The sequence below is a fragment of the Oncorhynchus gorbuscha genome, linkage group LG19 (assembly GCF_021184085.1).
Source record: "Oncorhynchus gorbuscha isolate QuinsamMale2020 ecotype Even-year linkage group LG19, OgorEven_v1.0, whole genome shotgun sequence".
Lineage (NCBI taxonomy): Eukaryota > Metazoa > Chordata > Actinopteri > Salmoniformes > Salmonidae > Oncorhynchus > Oncorhynchus gorbuscha.
In genome coordinates, this window is record NC_060191.1 from 13,395,831 (window position 1) to 13,416,604 (window position 20,774).

Below are 20,774 nucleotides of genomic sequence, written 5' to 3' on the forward strand. Positions count from 1 at the left end.
AAAAGTTGTAATAGAGTAAAGTTGTAATAGAGTAAAGTTGTAATAGAGTAAAGTTGTAATAGAGTAAAGTTGTAATAGAGTAAAGTTGTAATAGTAAAAGTTGTAATAGAAAAAGTTGTAATAGAGTAAAGTTGTAATAGAGTAAAGTTGTAATAGAGTAAAGTTATAATAGTAAAAGGTTGTAATAGAGTAAAGTTGTAATAGAGTAAAGTTGTAATAGAGTAAAGTTGTAATAGAGTAAAGTTGTAATAGAGTAAAGTTGTAATAGTAAAAAGTTGTAATAGAGTAAAGTTGTAATAGAGTAAAGTTGTAATAGTTGTAATAGTAAAAAGTTGTAATAGAGTAAAGTTGTAATAGAGTAAAGTTGTAATAGTAAAAGGTTGTAATAGAGTAAAGTTGCAATAGCAAAACGTTGTAATAGAGTAAAGTTGTAATAGAGTAAAGTTGTAATAGAAAAAGTTGTAATAGAGTAAAGTTGTAATAGAGTAAAGTTGTAATAGAGTAAAGTTGTAATAGTAAAGGTTGTAATAGAGTAAAGTTGTAATAGAAGAAAAGTTGTAATAGTAAAAGGTTGTAATAGAGTAAAGTTGTAATAGAGTAAAGTTGTAATAGTAAAAGATTGTAATAGAGTAAAGTTGTAATAGAGTAAAGTTGTAATAGAGTAAAGTTGTAATAGAGTAAAGTTGTAATAGTAAAAAGTTGTAATAGAGTAAAGTTGTAATAGAGTAAAGTTGTAATAGAGTAAAGTTGTAATAGTAAAAGGTTGTAATAGAGTAAAGTTGTAATAGAGTAAAGTTGTAATAGAGTAAAGTTGTAATAGTAAAAAGTTGTAATAGAGTAAAGTTGTAATAGAGTAAAGTTGTAATAGAGTAAAGTTGTAATAGAGTAAAGTTGTAATAGAGTAAAGTTGTAATAGAGTAAAGTTGTAATAGAGTAAAGTTGTAATAGAGTAAAGTTGTAATAGTTTGTAATAGAGTAAAGTTGTAATAGTAAAAGGTTGTAATAGAGTAAAGTTGTAATAGAGTAAAGTTGTAATAGAGTAAAGTTGTAATAGAGTAAAGTTGTAATAGTAAAAGTTGTAATAGAGTAAAGTTGTAATAGAGTAAAGTTGTAATAGAGTAAAGTTATAATAGTAAAAGGTTGTAATAGAGTAAAGTTGTAATAGAGTAAAGTTGTAATAGAGTAAAGTTGTAATAGAGTAAAGTTGTAATAGTAAAAAGTTGTAATAGAGTAAAGTTGTAATAGAGTAAAGTTGTAATAGAGTAAAGTTGTAATAGAGTAAAGTTGTAATAGAGTAAAGTTGTAATAGTAAAAGGTTGTAATAGAGTAAAGTTGTAATAGAGTAAAGTTGTAATAGAGTAAAGTTGTAATAGAGTAAAGTTGTAATAGAGTAAAGTTGTAATAGAGTAAAGTTGTAATAGAGTAAAGTTGTAATAGAGTAAAGTTGTAATAGAGTAAAGTTGTAATAGAGTAAAGTTGTAATAGTAAAAAGTTGTAATAGAGTAAAGTTGTAATAGAGTAAAGTTGTAATAGAGTAAAGTTGTAATAGAGTAAAGTTGTAATAGTAAAAAGTTGTAATAGAGTAAAGTTGTAATAGAGTAAAGTTGTAATAGTAAAAGGTTGTAATAGAGTAAAGTTGTAATAGCAAAACGTTGTAATAGAGTAAAGTTGTAATAGAGTAAAGTTGTAATAGAAAAAGTTGTAATAGAGTAAAGTTGTAATAGAGTAAAGTTGTAATAGAGTAAAGTTGTAATAGTAAAGGTTGTAATAGAGTAAAGTTGTAATAGAAGAAAAGTTGTAATAGTAAAAGTTGTAATAGAGTAAAGTTGTAATAGAGTAAAGTTGTAATAGTAAAAGATTGTAATAGAGTAAAGTTGTAATAGAGTAAAGTTGTAATAGAGTAAAGTTAGTTGTAATAGAGTAAAGTTGTAATAGTAAAAAGTTGTAATAGAGTAAAGTTGTAATAGAGTAAAGTTGTAATAGAGTAAAGTTATAATAGTAAAAGGTTGTAATAGAGTAAAGTTGTAATAGAGTAAAGTTGTAATAGAGTAAAGTTGTAATAGAGTAAAGTTGTAATAGAAAAAGTTGTAATAGAGTAAAGTTGTAATAGAGTAAAGTTGTAATAGAGTAAAGTTGTAATAGAGTAAAGTTGTAATAGAGTAAAGTTGTAATAGTAAAAGTTGTAATAGAGTAAAGTTGTAATAGAGTAAAGTTGTAATAGAGTAAAGTTGTAATAGAGTAAAGTTGTAATAGAGTAAAGTTATAATAGTAAAAGGTTGTAATAGAGTAAAGTTGTAATAGAGTAAAGTTGTAATAGAGTAAAGTTGTAATAGAGTAAAGTTGTAATAGTAAAAAGTTGTAATAGTAAAAAGTTGTAATAGAGTAAAGTTGTAATAGAGTAAAGTTGTAATAGTAAAAGGTTGTAATAGAGTAAAGTTGTAATAGAGTAAAGTTGTAATAGAGTAAAGTTGTAATAGTAAAAAGTTGTAATAGAGTAAAGTTGTAATAGTAAAAAGTTGTAATAGAGTAAAGTTGTAATAGTAAAAGGTTGTAATAGAGTAAAGTTGTAATAGAGTAAAGTTGTAATAGAGTAAAGTTATAATAGTAAAAGGTTGTAATAGAGTAAAGTTGTAATAGAGTAAAGTTGTAATAGAGTAAAGTTGTAATAGAGTAAAGTTGTAATAGTAAAAAGTTGTAATAGAGTAAAGTTGTAATAGAGTAAAGTTGTAATAGAGTAAAGTTGTAATAGAGTAAAGTTGTAATAGAGTAAAGTTGTAATAGAGTAAAGTTGTAATAGAGTAAAGTTGTAATAGAGTAAAGTTGTAATAGAGTAAAGTTATAATAGTAAAAGGTTGTAATAGAGTAAAGTTGTAATAGAGTAAAGTTGTAATAGAGTAAAGTTGTAATAGAGTAAAGTTGTAATAGAGTAAAGTTGTAATATAGTAAAGTTGTAATAGAGTAAAGTTGTAATAGTAAAAAGTTGTAATAGAGTAAAGTTGTAATAGAGTAAAGTTGTAATAGAGTAAAGTTGTAATAGAGTAAATTGTAATAGAGTAAAGTTGTAATAGTAAAAAGTTGTAATAGAGTAAAGTTGTAATAGAGTAAAGTTGTAATAGTAAAAGGTTGTAATAGAGTAAAGTTGTAATAGCAAAAGTTGTAATAGAGTAAAGTTGTAATAGAGTAAAGTTGTAATAGAAAAAGGTTGTAATAGAGTAAAGTTGTAATAGAGTAAAGTTGTAATAGAGTAAAGTTGTAATAGTAAAAGGTTGTAATAGAGTAAAGTTGTAATAGAAGAAAAGTTGCAATAGTAAAAGGTTGTAATAGAGTAAAGTTGTAATAGAGTAAAGTTGTAATAGTAAAGTTGTAATAGAGTAAAGTTGTAATAGAGTAAAGTTGTAATAGAGTAAAGTTGTAATAGAGTAAAGTTGTAATAGTAAAAGTTGTAATAGAGTAAAGTTGTAATAGAGTAAAGTTGTAATAGAGTAAAGTTGTAATAGTAAAAGTTGTAATAGAGTAAAGTTGTAATAGAGTAAAGTTGTAATAGAGTAAAGTTGTAATAGTAAAAAGTTGTAATAGAGTAAAGTTGTAATAGAGTAAAGTTGTAATAGAGTAAAGTTGTAATAGAGTAAAGTTGTAATAGAGTAAAGTTGTAATAGAAAAAGTTGTAATAGAGTAAAGTTGTAATAGAGTAAAGTTGTAATAGAGTAAAGTTGTAATAGAGTAAAGTTGTAATAGAGTAAAGTTGTAATAGAGTAAAGTTGTAATAGAGTAAAGTTGTAATAGAGTAAAATAGAGTAAAGTTGTAATAGAGTAAAGTTGTAATAGAGTAAAGTTGTAATAGTAAAGTTGTAATAGTAAAAAGTTGTAATAGTAAAGTTGTAATAGAGTAAAGTTGTAATAGAGTAAAGTTGTAATAGTAAAAGTTGTAATTGTAATAGAGTAAAGTTGTAATAGAGTAAAGTTGTAATAGAGTAAAGTTGTAATAGTAAAAAGTTGTAATAAAAAGTTGTAATAGAAAAAGTAAAAAGTTGTAATAGTAAAAGTTTGTAATAGAGTAAAGTTGTAATAGAGTAAAGTTGTAATAGAGTAAAGTTGTAATAGAGTAAAGTTGTAATAGAAAAGTTATAATAGAGTAAAGTTGTAATAGAGTAAAGTTGTAATAGAGTAAAGTTGTAATAGAGTAAAGTTGTAATAGAGTAAAGTTGTAATAGTAAAAAGTTGTAATAGAGTAAAGTTGTAATAGAGTAAAGTTGTAATAGAGTAAAGTTGTAATAGAGTAAAGTTATAATAGTAAAAGGTTGTAATAGAGTAAAGTTGTAATAGAGTAAAGTTGTAATAGAGTAAAGTTGTAATAGAGTAAAGTTGTAATAGAGTAAAGTTGTAATAGTAAAAAGTTGTAATAGAGTAAAGTTGTAATAGAGTAAAGTTGTAATAGAGTAAAGTTGTAATAGTAAAAAGTTGTAATAGAGTTTGTAATAGAGTAAAGTTGTAATAGTAAAAGGTTGTAATAGAGTAAAGTTTGTAATAGAGTAAAGTTGTAATAGAGTAAAGTTGTAATAGAGGTTGTAATAGAGTTGTAATAGAGTAAAGTTGTAATAGTAAAGTTGTAAAGTTTGTAATAGAAGAAAAGTTGTAATAGTAAAAGGTTGTAATAGAGTAAAGTTGTAATAGAGTAAAGTTGTAATAGAAAAGTAAAGTTTGTAATAGAGTAAAGTTGTAATAGAGTAAAGTTGTAATAGAGTAAAGTTGTAATAGTAAAAGTTGTAATAGAGTAAAGTTGTAATAGAGTAAAGTTGTAATAGAGTAAAGTTGTAATAGTAAAAGGTTGTAATAGAGTAAAGTTGTAATAGAGTAAAGTTGTAATAGAGTAAAGTTGTAATAGTAAAAAGTTGTAATAGAGTTGTAAAGTTTGTAATAGAGTAAATTTGTAATAGTTGTAATAGAGTAAAGTTGTAATAGAGTAAAGTTGTAATAGAGTAAAGTTGTAATAGAGTAAAGTTGTAATAGAGTAAAACGTTGTAATAGAGTAAAGTTGTAATAGTAAAAGTTGTAATAGAGTAAAGTTGTAATAGAGTCAAGTTGTAATAGTTGTAATAGAGTAAAGTTGTAATAGTTTGTAATAGAGTAAAGTTGTAATAGAGTAAAGTTGTAATAGAGTAAAGTTATAATAGTAAAAGTTGTAATAGAGTAAAGTTGTAATAGAGTAAAGTTGTAATAGAGTAAAGTTGTAATAGAGTAAAGTTGTAATAGAAAAGTTGTAATAGAGTAAAGTTGTAATAGAGTAAAGTTGTAATAGAGTAAAGTTGTAATAGAGTAAAGTTGTAATAGTAAAAGGTTGTAATAGAGTAAAGTTGTAATAGAGTAAAGTTGTAATAGAGTAAAGTTGTAATAGAGTAAAGTTGTAATAGTAAAAGTTGTAATAATAGTAAAGTTGTAATAGAGTAAAGTTGTAATAGAGTAAAGTTGTAATAGAGTAAAGTTGTAATAGAGTAAAGTTGTAATAGTAAAAAGTTGTAATAGAGTAAAGTTGTAATAGAGTAAAGTTGTAATAGAGTAAAGTTGTAATAGTAAAAAGTTGTAATAGAGTAAAGTTGTAATAGTTGTAAAAGGTTGTAATAGAGTAAAGTTGTAATATTGTAATAGAGTAAAGTTGTAATAGAGTAAAGTTGTAATAGAAAAAGGTTGTAATAGAGTAAAGTTGTAATAGAGTAAAGTTGTAATAGAGTAAAGTTGTAATAGTAAAAGGTTGTAATAGAGTAAAGTTGTAATAGAAGAAAAGTTGTAATAGTAAAAGGTTGTAATAGAGTAAAGTTGTAATAGAGTAAAGTTGTAATAGTAAAAGATTGTAATAGAGTAAAGTTGTAATAGAGTAAAGTTGTAATAGAGTAAAGTTGTAATAGAGTAAAGTTGTAATAGTAAAAAGTTGTAATAGAGTAAAGTTGTAATAGAGTAAAGTTGTAATAGAGTAAAGTTGTAATAGTAAAAGGTTGTAATAGAGTAAAGTTGTAATAGAGTAAAGTTGTAATAGAGTAAAGTTGTAATAGAGTAAAGTTGTAATAGTAAAAAGTTGTAATAGAGTAAAGTTGTAATAGAGTAAAGTTGTAATAGAGTAAAGTTGTAATAGAGTAAAGTTGTAATAGAGTAAAGTTGTAATAGTAAAAGGTTGTAATAGAGTAAAGTTGTAATAGAGTAAAGTTGTAATAGAGTAAAGTTGTAATAGAGTAAAGTTGTAATAGAGTAAAGTTATAATAGTAAAAGGTTGTAATAGAGTAAAGTTGTAATAGAGTAAAGTTGTAATAGAGTAAAGTTGTAATAGAGTAAAGTTGTAATAGTAAAAAGTTGTAATAGAGTAAAGTTGTAATAGAGTAAATTGTTGTAATAGAGTAAAGTTGTAATAGTAAAAGGTTGTAATAGAGTAAAGTTGTAATAGAGTAAAGTTGTAATAGAGTAAAGTTGTAATAGTAAAAAGTTGTAATAGAGTAAAGTTGTAATAGTAAAAAGTTGTAATAGAGTAAAGTTGTAATAGTAAAAGGTTGTAATAGAGTAAAGTTGTAATAGAGTAAAGTTGTAATAGAGTAAAGTTATAATAGTAAAAGTTGTAATAGAGTAAAGAGTAAAGTTGTAATAGAGTAAAGTTGTAATAGAGTAAAGTTGTAATAGAGTAAAGTTGTAATAGTAAAAAGTTGTAATAGTTGTAATAGAGTAAAGTTGTAATAGAGTAAAGTTGTAATAGAGTAAAGTTGTAATAGAGTAAAGTTGTAATAGAGTAAAGTTGTAATAGAGTAAAGTTGTAATAGAGTAAAGTTGTAATAGAGTAAAGTTGTAATAGAGTAAAGTTATAATAGTAAAAGGTTGTAATAAAAAGTTGTAATAGAGTAAAGTTGTAATAGAGTAAAGTTGTAATAGAGTAAAGTTGTAATAGAGTAAAGTTGTAATATAGTAAAGTTGTAATAGAGTAAAGTTGTAATAGTAAAAAGTTGTAATAGAGTAAAGTTGTAATAGAGTAAAGTTGTAATAGAGTAAAGTTGTAATAGAGTAAATTTGTAATAGAGTAAAGTTGTAATAGTAAAAAGTTGTAATAGAGTAAAGTTGTAATAGAGTAAAGTTGTAATAGTAAAAGGTTGTAATAGAGTAAAGTTGTAATAGCAAAACGTTGTAATAGAGTAAAGTTGTAATAGAGTAAAGTTGTAATAGAAAAAGGTTGTAATAGAGTAAAGTTGTAATAGAGTAAAGTTGTAATAGAGTAAAGTTGTAATAGTAAAAGGTTGTAATAGAGTAAAGTTGTAATAGAAGAAAAGTTGCAATAGTAAAAGGTTGTAATAGAGTAAAGTTGTAATAGAGTAAAGTTGTAATAGTAAAAGATTGTAATAGAGTAAAGTTGTAATAGAGTAAAGTTGTAATAGAGTAAAGTTGTAATAGAGTAAAGTTGTAATAGTAAAAAGTTGTAATAGAGTAAAGTTGTAATAGAGTAAAGTTGTAATAGAGTAAAGTTATAATAGTAAAAGGTTGTAATAGAGTAAAGTTGTAATAGAGTAAAGTTGTAATAGAGTAAAGTTGTAATAGTAAAAGTTGTAATAGAGTAAAGTTGTAATAGAGTAAAGTTGTAATAGAGTAAAGTTGTAATAGAGTAAAGTTGTAATAGAGTAAAGTTGTAATGTAAAAGTTGTAATAGAAAGTAAAGTTGTAATAGAGTAAAGTTGTAATAGAGTAAAGTTGTAATAGAGTAAAGTTGTAATAGAGTAAAGTTGTAATAGTAAAGTTGTAATAGAGTAAAGTTGTAATAGAGTAAAGTTGTAATAGAGTAAAGTTGTAATAGAGTAAAGTTGTAATAGAGTAAAGTTGTAATAGAGTAAAGTTGTAATAGTAAAAGTTGTAATAGTAAAAAGTTGTAATAGAGTAAAGTTGTAATAGAGTAAAGTTGTAATAGTAAATAGGTTGTAATAGAGTAAAGTTGTAATAGAGTAAAGTTGTAATAGAGTAAAGTTGTAATAGAGTAAAGTTGTAATAGTAAAAAGTTGTAATAGAGTAAAGTTGTAATAGTAAAAAGTTGTAATAGAGTAAAGTTGTAATAGTAAAGGTTGTAATAGAGTAAAGTTGTAATAGAGTAAAGTTGTAATAGAGTAAAGTTGTAATAGAGTAAAGTTGTAATAGCAAAAGTTATAATAGAGTAAAGTTGTAATAGAGTAAAGTTGTAATAGAGTAAAGTTGTAATAGAGTAAAGTTGTAATAGAGTAAAGTTGTAAAGTAAAAGTTGTAATAGAGTAAAGTTGTAATAGAGTAAAGTTGTAATAGAGTAAAGTTGTAATAGAGTAAATTTGTAATAGCAAAAAGTTGTAATAGAGTAAAGTTGTAATAGAGTAAAGTTGTAATAGAGTAAAGTTGTAATAGAGTAAAGTTGTAGTAGTAAAAGGTTGTAATAGAGTAAAGTTGTAATAGAGTAAAGTTGTAATAGAGTAAAGTTGTAATAGAGTAAAGTTGTAATAGCAAAAAGTTGTAATAGAGTAAAGTTGTAATAGTAAAAGTTTGTAATAGAGTAAAGTTGTAATAGAGTAAAGTTGTAATAGAGTAAAGTTGTAATAGTAAAGGTTGTAATAGAGTAAAGTTGTAATAGAGTAAAGTTGTAATAGAGTAAAGTTGTAATAGAGTAAATTTGTAATAGAGTAAAGTTGTAATAGTAAAAGGTTGTAATAGAGTAAAGTTGTAATAGAAGAAAAGTTGTAATAGAAAAGGTTGTAATAGAGTAAAGTTGTAATAGAGTAAAGTTGTAATAGTTTGTAATAGAGTAAAGTTGTAATATAGTAAAGGTGTAATAGAGTAAAGTTGTAATAGTAAAAGGTTGTAATAGAGTAAAGTTGTAATAGAGTAAAGTTGTAATAGAGTAAAGTTGTAATAGTAAAAGGTTGTAATAGAGTAAAGTTGTAATAGCAAAAAGTTGTAATAGAGTAAAGTTGTAAAAGCAAAAAGTTGTAATAGAGTAAAGTTGTAATAGAGTAAAGTTGTAATAGAAAAAGGTTGTAATAGAGTAAAGTTGTAATAGAGTAAAGTTGTAATAGAGTAAAGTTGTAATAGTAAAAGGTTGTAATAGAGTAAAGTTGTAATAGAAGAAAAGTTGCAATAGTAAAAGTTGTAATAGAGTAAAGTTGTAATAGAGTAAAGTTGTAATAGTAAAAGTTGTAATAGAGTAAAGTTGTAATAGAGTAAAGTTGTAATAGAGTAAAGTTGTAATAGAGTAAAGTTGTAATAGTAAAAAGTTGTAATAGAGTAAAGTTGTAATAGAGTAAAGTTGTAATAGAGTAAAGTTGTAAAAGGTTGTAATAGAGTAAAGTTGTAATAGAGTAAAGTTGTAATAGAGTAAAGTTGTAATAGTAAAAAGTTGTAATAGAGTAAAGTTGTAATAGAGTAAAGTTGTAATAGAGTAAAGTTGTAATAGAGTAAAGTTGTAATAGAGTAAAGTTGTAATAGTAAAAGGTTGTAATAGAGTAAAGTTGTAATAGAGTAAAGTTGTAATAGAGTAAAGTTGTAATAGAGTAAAGTTGTAATAGAGTAAAGTTGTAATAGAGTAAAGTTGTAATAGAGTAAAGTTGTAATAGAGTAAAGTTGTAATAGAGTAAAGTTGTAATAGAGTAAAGTTGTAATAGAGTAAAGTTGTAATAGAGTAAAGTTGTAATAGAGTAAAGTTGTAATAGTAAAAAGTTGTAATAGAGTAAAGTTGTAATAGAGTAAAGTTGTAATAGAGTAAAGTTGTAATAGTAAAAGGTTGTAATAGAGTAAAGTTGTAATAGAGTAAAGTTGTAATAGAGTAAAGTTGTAATAGAGTAAAGTTGTAATAGTAAAAAGTTGTAATAGAGTAAAGTTGTAATAGTAAAAAGTTGTAATAGAGTAAAGTTGTAATAGTAAAAGGTTGTAATAGAGTAAAGTTGTAATAGAGTAAAGTTGTAATAGAGTAAAGTTGTAATAGAGTAAAGTTGTAATAGCAAAAAGTTATAATAGAGTAAAGTTGTAATAGAGTAAAGTTGTAATAGAGTAAAGTTGTAATAGAGTAAAGTTGTAATAGAGTAAAGTTGTAATAGTAAAAGGTTGTAATAGAGTAAAGTTGTAATAGAGTAAAGTTGTAATAGAAAAGTTGTAATAGAGTAAAGTTGTAATAGAAAAAGTTGTAATAGAGTAAAGTTGTAATAGAGTAAAGTTGTAATAGAGTAAAGTTGTAATAGAGTAAAGTTGTAATAGAGTAAAGTTGTAATAGTAAAAGGTTGTAATAGAGTAAAGTTGTAATAGAGTAAAGTTGTAATAGAGTAAAGTTGTAATAGAGTAAAGTTGTAATAGCAAAAAGTTGTAATAGAGTAAAGTTGTAATAGTAAAAGTTTGTAATAGAGTAAAGTTGTAATAGAGTAAAGTTGTAATAGAGTAAAGTTGTAATAGTAAAAGGTTGTAATAGAGTAAAGTTGTAATAGAGTAAAGTTGTAATAGAGTAAAGTTGTAATAGAGTAAATTTGTAATAGAGTAAAGTTGTAATAGTAAAAGGTTGTAATAGAGTAAAGTTGTAATAGAGTAAAGTTGTAATAGAGTAAAGTTGTAATAGAGTAAAGTTGTAATAGAGTAAAGTTGTAATAGTAAAAGGTTGTAATAGAGTAAAGTTGTAATAGAGTAAAGTTGTAATAGAGTAAAGTTGTAATAGTAAAAGGTTGTAATAGAGTAAAGTTGTAATAGCAAAAAGTTGTAATAGAGTAAAGTTGTAAAAGCAAAAAGTTGTAATAGAGTAAAGTTGTAATAGAGTAAAGTTGTAATAGAAAAAGGTTGTAATAGAGTAAAGTTGTAATAGCAAAAGTTGTAATAGAGTAAAGTTGTAATAGAGTAAAGTTGTAATAGAAAAAGGTTGTAATAGAGTAAAGTTGTAATAGAGTAAAGTTGTAATAGAGTAAAGTTGTAATAGTAAAACGTTGTAATAGAGTAAAGTTGTAATAGAGTAAAGTTGTAATAGAGTAAAGTTGTAATAGAGTAAAGTTGTAATAGAGTAAAGTTGTAATAGTAAAAGGTTGTAATAGAGTAAAGTTGTAATAGAGTAAAGTTGTAATAGAGTAAAGTTGTAATAGAGTAAAGTTGTAATAGAGTAAAGTTATAATAGTTAAAGTTGTAATAGAGTAAAGTTGTAATAGAGTAAAGTTGTAATAGAGTAAAGTTGTAATAGAGTAAAGTTGTAATAGAGTAAAGTTGTAATAGAGTAAAGTTGTAATAGAGTAAAGTTGTAATAGAGTAAAGTTGTAATAGTAAAAAGTTGTAATAGAGTAAAGTTGTAATAGAGTAAAGTTGTAATAGAGTAAAGTTGTAATAGTAAAAGGTTGTAATAGAGTAAAGTTGTAATAGAGTAAAGTTGTAATAGAGTAAAGTTGTAATAGAGTAAAGTTGTAATAGAGTAAAGTTGTAATAGTAAAAAGTTGTAATAGAGTAAAGTTGTAATAGTAAAAAGTTGTAATAGAGTAAAGTTGTAATAGTAAAAGGTTGTAATAGAGTAAAGTTGTAATAGAGTAAAGTTGTAATAGAGTAAAGTTGTAATAGAGTAAAGTTGTAATAGCAAAAAGTTATAATAGAGTAAAGTTGTAATAGAGTAAAGTTGTAATAGAGTAAAGTTGTAATAGAGTAAAGTTGTAATAGAGTAAAGTTGTAGTAGTAAAAGGTTGTAATAGAGTAAAGTTGTAATAGAGTAAAGTTGTAATAGAGTAAAGTTGTAATAGAGTAAAGTTGTAATAGCAAAAAGTTGTAATAGAGTAAAGTTGTAATAGTAAAAGTTTGTAATAGAGTAAAGTTGTAATAGAGTAAAGTTGTAATAGAGTAAAGTTGTAATAGTAAAAGGTTGTAATAGAGTAAAGTTGTAATAGAGTAAAGTTGTAATAGAGTAAAGTTGTAATAGAGTAAATTTGTAATAGAGTAAAGTTGTAATAGTAAAAGGTTGTAATAGAGTAAAGTTGTAATAGAAGAAAAGTTGTAATATTAAAAGGTTGTAATAGAGTAAAGTTTTAATAGAGTAAAGTTGTAAGAGTAAAAAGTTGTAATAGAGTAAAGTTGTAATATAGTAAAGGTGTAATAGAGTAAAGTTGTAATAGTAAAAGGTTGTAATAGAGTAAAGTTGTAATAGAGTAAAGTTGTAATAGAGTAAAGTTGTAATAGTAAAAGGTTGTAATAGAGTAAAGTTGTAATAGCAAAAAGTTGTAATAGAGTAAAGTTGTAAAAGCAAAAAGTTGTAATAGAGTAAAGTTGTAATAGAGTAAAGTTGTAATAGAAAAAGGTTGTAATAGAGTAAAGTTGTAAAAGCAAAAAGTTGTAATAGAGTAAAGTTGTAATAGAGTAAAGTTGTAATAGAAAAAGGTTGTAATAGAGTAAAGTTGTAATAGAGTAAAGTTGTAATAGAGTAAAGTTGTAATAGTAAAAGGTTGTAATAGAGTAAAGTTGTAATAGAAGAAAAGTTGTAATAGTAAAAGGTTGTAATAGAGTAAAGTTGTAATAGAGTAAAGTTGTAATAGTAAAAGATTGTAATAGAGTAAAGTTGTAATAGAGTAAAGTTGTAATAGAGTAAAGTTGTAATAGAGTAAAGTTGTAATAGTAAAAAGTTGTAATAGAGTAAAGTTGTAATAGAGTAAAGTTGTAATAGAGTAAAGTTATAATAGTAAAAGGTTGTAATAGAGTAAAGTTGTAATAGAGTAAAGTTGTAATAGAGTAAAGTTGTAATAGAGTAAAGTTGTAATAGAGTAAAGTTGTAATAGTAAAAAGTTGTAATAGAGTAAAGTTGTAATAGAGTAAAGTTGTAATAGAGTAAAGTTGTAATAGAGTAAAGTTGTAATAGAGTAAAGTTATAATAGAGTAAAGTTGTAATAGAGTAAAGTTGTAATAGAGTAAAGTTGTAATAGTAAAAGGTTGTAATAGAGTAAAGTTGTAATTGCAAAACGTTGTAATAGAGTAAAGTTGTAATAGAGTAAAGTTGTAATAGAGTAAAGTTGTAATAGAGTAAGGTTGTAATAGTACATTTACATTTAAGTCATTTAGCAGACGCTCTTATCCAGAGCGACTTACAAATGGGTGCATTCACCTTATGACATCCAGTGGGACAGTCACTTAACAATAGTGCATCTAAAACTTAGGGGGGTGGGGTGAGAGGGATTACTTAACCTATCCTAGGTATTCCTTAAAGAGGTGGGGTTTCAGGTGTCTCCGGAAGGTGGTGATTGACTAATAGTAAAAAGTTGTAATAGAGTAAAGTTGTAATAGTAAAAAGTTGTAATAGAGTAAAGTTGTAATAGTAAAAGGTTGTAATAGAGTAAAGTTGTAATAGAGTAAAGTTGTAATAGAGTAAAGTTGTAATAGTAAAAAGTTGTAATAGAGTAAAGTTGTAATAGAGTAAAGTTGTAATAGTAAAAAGTTGTAATAGAGTAAAGTTGTAATAGTAAAAAGTTGTAATAGAGTAAAGTTGTAATAGCAAAAAGTTGTAATAGAGTAAAGTTGTAATAGAGTAAAGTTGTAATTTCAAAAAGTTGTAATAGAGTAAAGTTGTAATAGAGTAAAGTTGTAATACTAAAAGGTTGTAATAGAGTAAAGTTGTAATAGAGTAAAGTTGTAATAGAGTAAAGTTGTAATAGAGTAAAGTTGTAATAGTAAAAAGTTGTAATAGAGTAAAGTTGTAATAGAGTAAAGTTGTAATAGAGTAAAGTTGTAATAGAGTAAAGTTGTAATAGTAAAAAGTTGTAATAGAGTAAAGTTGTAATAGAGTAAAGTTGTAATAGAGTAAAGTTGTAATAGAGTAAAGTTGTAATAGAGTAAAGTTGTAATAGTAAAAGGTTGTAATAGAGTAAAGTTGTAATAGAGTAAAGTTGTAATAGAGTAAAGTTGTAATAGAGTAAAGTTATAATAGTAAAAGGTTGTAATAGAGTAAAGTTGTAATAGAGTAAAGTTGTAATAGAGTAAAGTTGTAATAGAGTAAAGTTGTAATAGAGTAAAGTTGTAATAGTAAAAAGTTGTAATAGAGTAAAGTTGTAATAGAGTAAAGTTGTAATAGAGTAAAGTTGTAATAGTAAAAAGTTGTAATAGAGTAAAGTTGTAATAGAGTAAAGTTGTAATAGTAAAAGGTTGTAATAGAGTAAAGTTGCAATAGCAAAACGTTGTAATAGAGTAAAGTTGTAATAGAGTAAAGTTGTAATAGAAAAAGGTTGTAATAGAGTAAAGTTGTAATAGAGTAAAGTTGTAATAGAGTAAAGTTGTAATAGTAAAGGTTGTAATAGAGTAAAGTTGTAATAGAAGAAAAGTTGTAATAGTAAAAGGTTGTAATAGAGTAAAGTTGTAATAGAGTAAAGTTGTAATAGTAAAAGATTGTAATAGAGTAAAGTTGTAATAGAGTAAAGTTGTAATAGAGTAAAGTTGTAATAGAGTAAAGTTGTAATAGTAAAAAGTTGTAATAGAGTAAAGTTGTAATAGAGTAAAGTTGTAATAGAGTAAAGTTGTAATAGTAAAAGTTGTAATAGAGTAAAGTTGTAATAGAGTAAAGTTGTAATAGAGTAAAGTTGTAATAAGTAAAGTTGTAATAGTAAAAAGTTGTAATAGAGTAAAGTTGTAATAGAGTAAAGTTGTAATAGAGTAAATTTGTAATATAGTAAAGTTGTAATAGAGTAAAGTTGTAATAGAGTAAAGTTGTAATAGAGTAAAGTTGTAATAGAGTAAAGTTGTAATAGCAAAACGTTGTAATAGAGTAAAGTTGTAATAGTAAAAGGTTGTAATAGAGTAAAGTTGTAATAGAGTCAAGTTGTAATAGAGTAAAGTTGTAATAGAGTAAAGTTGTAATAGTAAAAAGTTGTAATAGAGTAAAGTTGTAATAGAGTAAAGTTGTAATAGAGTAAAGTTGTAATAGTAAAGGTTGTAATAGAGTAAAGTTGTAATAGAGTAAAGTTGTAATAGAGTAAAGTTGTAATAGAGTAAAGTTGTAATAGAGTAAAGTTGTAATAGTAAAAAGTTGTAATAAAGTTGTAATAGAGTAAAGTTGTAATAGAGTAAAGTTGTAATAGAGTAAAGTTGTAATAGAGTAAAGTTGTAATAGAGTAAAGTTGTAATAAAAGTTGTAAAGTTGTAATAGAGTAAAGTTGTAATAGAGTAAAGTTGTAATAGAGTAAAGTTGTAATAGTAAAAGTTGTAATAGAGTAAAGTTGTAATAGAGTAAAGTTGTAATAGTAAAAGGTTGTAATAGAGTAAAGTTGTAATAGCAAAACGTTGTAATAGAGTAAAGTTGTAATAGAGTAAAGTTGTAATAGAAAAAGGTTGTAATAGAGTAAAGTTGTAATAGAGTAAAGTTGTAATAGAGTAAAGTTGTAATAGTAAAAGGTTGTAATAGAGTAAAGTTGTAATAGAAGAAAAGTTGTAATAGTAAAAGGTTGTAATAGAGTAAAGTTGTAATAGAGTAAAGTTGTAATAGTAAAAGATTGTAATAGAGTAAAGTTGTAATAGAGTAAAGTTGTAATAGAGTAAAGTTGTAATAGAGTAAAGTTGTAATAGTAAAAAGTTGTAATAGAGTAAAGTTGTAATAGAGTAAAGTTGTAATAGAGTAAAGTTATAATAGTAAAAGGTTGTAATAGAGTAAAGTTGTAATAGAGTAAAGTTGTAATAGAGTAAAGTTGTAATAGTAAAAAGTTGTAATAGAGTAAAGTTGTAATAGAGTAAAGTTGTAATAGAGTAAAGTTGTAATAGAGTAAAGTTGTAATAGAGTAAAGTTGTAATAGTAAAAGGTTGTAATAGAGTAAAGTTGTAATAGAGTAAAGTTGTAATAGAGTAAAGTTGTAATAGAGTAAAGTTGTAATAGAGTAAAGTTATAATAGTAAAAGGTTGTAATAGAGTAAAGTTGTAATAGAGTAAAGTTGTAATAGAGTAAAGTTGTAATAGAGTAAAGTTGTAATAGTAAAAAGTTGTAATAGTAAAAAGTTGTAATAGAGTAAAGTTGTAATAGAGTAAAGTTGTAATAGTAAAAGGTTGTAATAGAGTAAAGTTGTAATAGAGTAAAGTTGTAATAGAGTAAAGTTGTAATAGTAAAAAGTTGTAATAGAGTAAAGTTGTAATAGTAAAAAGTTGTAATAGAGTAAAGTTGTAATAGTAAAAGGTTGTAATAGAGTAAAGTTGTAATAGAGTAAAGTTGTAATAGAGTAAAGTTATAATAGTAAAAGGTTGTAATAGAGTAAAGTTGTAATAGAGTAAAGTTGTAATAGAGTAAAGTTGTAATAGAGTAAAGTTGTAATAGAGTAAAGTTGTAATAGTAAAAAGTTGTAATAGAGTAAAGTTGTAATAGAGTAAAGTTGTAATAGAGTAAAGTTGTAATAGAGTAAAGTTGTAATAGAGTAAAGTTGTAATAGAGTAAAGTTGTAATAGAGTAAAGTTGTAATAGAGTAAAGTTGTAATAGAGTAAAGTTGTAATAGTAAAAAGTTGTAATAGAGTAAAGTTGTAATAGAGTAAAGTTGTAATAGAGTAAAGTTGTAATAGAGTAAAGTTGTAATAGAGTTGTAATATAGTAAAGTTGTAATAGAGTAAAGTTGTAATAGAGTAAAGTTGTAATAGAGTAAAGTTGTAATAGAGTAAAGTTGTAACAGAGTAAAGTTGTAATAGAGTAAATTTGTAATAGAGTAAAGTTGTAATAGTAAAAAGTTGTAATAAGTAAAGTTGTAATAGAGTAAAGTTGTAATAGTAAAAGGTTGTAATAGAGTAAAGTTGTAATAGCAAAACGTTGTAATAGAGTAAAGTTGTAATAGAGTAAAGTTGTAATAGAAAAAGGTTGTAATAGAGTAAAGTTGTAATAGAGTAAAGTTGTAATAGAGTAAAGTTGTAATAGTAAAAGGTTGTAATAGAGTAAAGTTGTAATAGAACAAAAGTTGCAATAGTAAAAGGTTGTAATAGAGTAAAGTTGTAATAGAGTAAAGTTGTAATAGTAAAAGATTGTAATAGAGTAAAGTTGTAATAGAGTAAAGTTGTAATAGAGTAAAGTTGTAATAGAGTAAAGTTGTAATAGTAAAAAGTTGTAATAGAGTAAAGTTGTAATAGAGTAAAGTTGTAATAGAGTAAAGTTATAATAGTAAAAGGTTGTAATAGAGTAAAGTTGTAATAGAGTAAAGTTGTAATAGAGTAAAGTTGTAATAGTAAAAAGTTGTAATAGAGTAAAGTTGTAATAGAGTAAAGTTGTAATAGAGTAAAGTTGTAATAGAGTAAAGTTGTAATAGAGTTTGTAATAGTAAAAGTTGTAATAGAGTAAAGTTGTAATAGAGTAAAGTTGTAATAGAGTAAAGTTGTAATAGAGTAAATAGAGTTGTAATAGAGTAAAGTTGTAATAGAGTAAAGTTGTAATAGAGTAAAGTTGTAATAGAGTAAAGTTGTAATAGAGTAAAGTTGTAATAGAGTAAAGTTGTAATAGAGTAAAGTTGTAATAGTAAAAAGTTGTAATAGAGTAAAGTTGTAATAGAGTAAAGTTGTAATAGAGTAAAGTTGTAATAGTAAAAGGTTGTAATAGAGTAAAGTTGTAATAGAGTAAAGTTGTAATAGAGTAAAGTTGTAATAAAGTTGTAATAGTAAAAAGTTGTAATAGAGTAAAGTTGTAATAGTAAAAAGTTGTAATAGAGTAAAGTTGTAATAGTAAAAGTTGTAATAGAGTAAAGTTGTAATAGAGTAAAGTTGTAATAGAGTAAAGTTGTAATAGAGTAAAGTTGTAATAGAAAAAGTTATAATAGAGTAAAGTTGTAATAGAGTAAAGTTGTAATAGAGTAAAGTTGTAATAGAGTAAAGTTGTAATAGAGTAAATTTGTAATAGAGTAAAGTTGTAATAGTAAAAGGTTGTAATAGAGTAAAGTTGTAATAGAAGAAAAGTTGTAATATTAAAAGGTTGTAATAGAGTAAAGTTTAATAGAGTAAAGTTGTAATAGTAAAAAAGTTGTAATAGAGTAAAGTTGTAATATAGTAAAGGTGTAATAGAGTAAAGTTGTAATAGTAAAAGGTTGTAATAGAGTAAAGTTGTAATAGAGTAAAGTTGTAATAGAGTAAAGTTGTAATAGTAAAAGGTTGTAATAGAGTAAAGTTGTAATAGCAAAAAGTTGTAATAGAGTAAAGTTGTAAAAGCAAAAGTTGTAATAGAGTAAAGTTGTAATAGTAAAAGTTGTAATAGAGTAAAGTTGTAATAGAGTAAAGTTGTAATAGAGTAAAGTTGTAATAGAGTAAATTGTAATAGAGTAAAGTTGTAATAGTAAAAAGTTGTAATAGAGTAAAGTTGTAATAGAGTAAAGTTGTAATAGTAAAAGGTTGTAATAGAGTAAAGTTGTAATAGCAAAAAGGTTGTAATAGAGTAAAGTTGTAATAGAGTAAAGTTGTAATAGAAAAAGGTTGTAATAGAGTAAAGTTGTAATAGAGTAAAGTTGTAATAGAGTAAAGTTGTAATAGTAAAAGGTTGTAATAGAGTAAAGTTGTAATAGAACAAAAGTTGTAATAGTAAAAGGTTGTAATAGAGTAAAGTTGTAATAGAGTAAAGTTGTAATAGTAAAAGATTGTAATAGAGTAAAGTTGTAATAGAGTAAAGTTGTAATAGAGTAAAGTTGTAATAGAGTAAAGTTGTAATAGTAAAAAGTTGTAATAGAGTAAAGTTGTAATAGAGTAAAGTTGTAATAGAGTAAAGTTATAATAGTAAAAGGTTGTAATAGAGTAAAGTTGTAATAGAGTAAAGTTGTAATAGAGTAAAGTTGTAATAGTAAAAAGTTGTAATAGAGTAAAGTTGTAATAGAGTAAAGTTGTAATAGAGTAAAGTTGTAATAGAGTAAAGTTGTAATAGAGTAAAGTTGTAATAGTAAAAGTTGTAATAGAGTAAAGTTGTAATAGAGTAAAGTTGTAATAGAGTAAAGTTGTAATAGAGTAAAGTTGTAATAGAGTAAAGTTGTAATAGAGTAAAGTTGTAATAGAGTAAAGTTGTAATAGAGTAAAGTTGTAATAGAGTAAAGTTGTAATAGAGTAAAGTTGTAATAGAGTAAAGTTGTAATAGAGTAAAGTTGTAATAGTAAAAAGTTGTAATAGAGTAAAGTTGTAATAGAGTAAAGTTGTAATAGAGTAAAGTTGTAATAGTAAAAGGTTGTAATAGAGTAAAGTTGTAATAGAGTAAAGTTGTAATAGAGTAAAGTTGTAATAGAGTAAAGTTGTAATAGTAAAAGTTGTAATAGAGTAAAGTTGTAATAGTAAAAAGTTGTAATAGAGTAAAGTTGTAATAGTAAAAGGTTGTAATAGAGTAAAGTTGTAATAGAGTAAAGTTGTAATAGAGTAAAGTTGTAATAGAGTAAAGTTGTAATAGCAAAAGTTATAATAGAGTAAAGTTGTAATAGAGTAAAGTTGTAATAGAGTAAAGTTGTAATAGAGTAAAGTTGTAATAGTAAATTTGTAATAGAGTAAAGTTGTAATAGTAAAAGGTTGTAATAGAGTAAAGTTGTAATAGAAGAAAAGTTGTAATATTAAAAGGTTGTAATAGAGTAAAGTTTTAATAGAGTAAAGTTGTAAGAGTAAAAAGTTGTAATAGAGTAAAGTTGTAATATAGTAAAGTGTAATAGAGTAAAGTTGTAATAGTAAAAGGTTGTAATAGAGTAAAGTTGTAATAGAGTAAAGTTGTAATAGAGTAAAGTTGTAATAGTAAAAGGTTGTAATAGAGTAAAGTTGTAATAGCAAAAAGTTGTAATAGAGTAAAGTTGTAAAAGCAAAAAGTTGTAATAGAGTAAAGTTGTAATAGAGTAAAGTTGTAATAGAAAAAGGTTGTAATAGAGTAAAGTTGTAAAAGCAAAAAGTTGTAATAGAGTAAAGTTGTAATAGAGTAAAGTTGTAATAGAAAAAGGTTGTAATAGAGTAAAGTTGTAATAGAGTAAAGTTGTAATAGAGTAAAGTTGTAATAGAGTAAAGTTGTAATAGTAAAAAGTTGTAATAGAGTAAAGTTGTAATAGAGTAAAGTTGTAATAGAGTAAAGTTATAATAGTAAAAGGTTGTAATAGAGTAAAGTTGTAATAGAGTAAAGTTGTAATAGAGTAAAGTTGTAATAGAGTAAAGTTGTAATAGAGTAAAGTTGTAATAGTAAAAAGTTGTAATAGAGTAAAGTTGTAATAGAGTAAAGTTGTAATAGAGTAAAGTTGTAATAGAGTAAAGTTGTAATAGAGTAAAGTTATAATAGAGTAAAGTTGTAATAGAGTAAAGTTGTAATAGAGTAAAGTTGTAATAGTAAAAGGTTGTAATAGAGTAAAGTTGTAATAGCAAAACGTTGTAATAGAGTAAAGTTGTAATAGAGTAAAGTTGTAATAGAGTAAAGTTGTAATAGAGTAAAATAGTAAAAAGTTGTAATAGAGTAAAGTTGTAATAGTAAAAAGTTGTAATAGAGTAAAGTTGTAATAGTAAAAGGTTGTAATAGAGTAAAGTTGTAATAGAGTAAAGTTGTAATAGAGTAAAGTTGTAATAGTAAAAGGTTGTAATAGAGTAAAGTTGTAATAGAGTAAAGTTGTAATAGAGTAAAGTTGTAATAGTAAAAAGTTGTAATAGAGTAAAGTTGTAATAGAGTAAAGTTGTAATAGTAAAAAGTTGTAATAGAGTAAAGTTGTAATAGCAAAAAGTTGTAATAGAGTAAAGTTGTAATAGAGTAAAGTTGTAATTTCAAAAAGTTGTAATAGAGTAAAGTTGTAATAGAGTAAAGTTGTAATACTAAAAGGTTGTAATAGAGTAAAGTTGTAATAGAGTAAAGTTGTAATAGAGTAAAGTT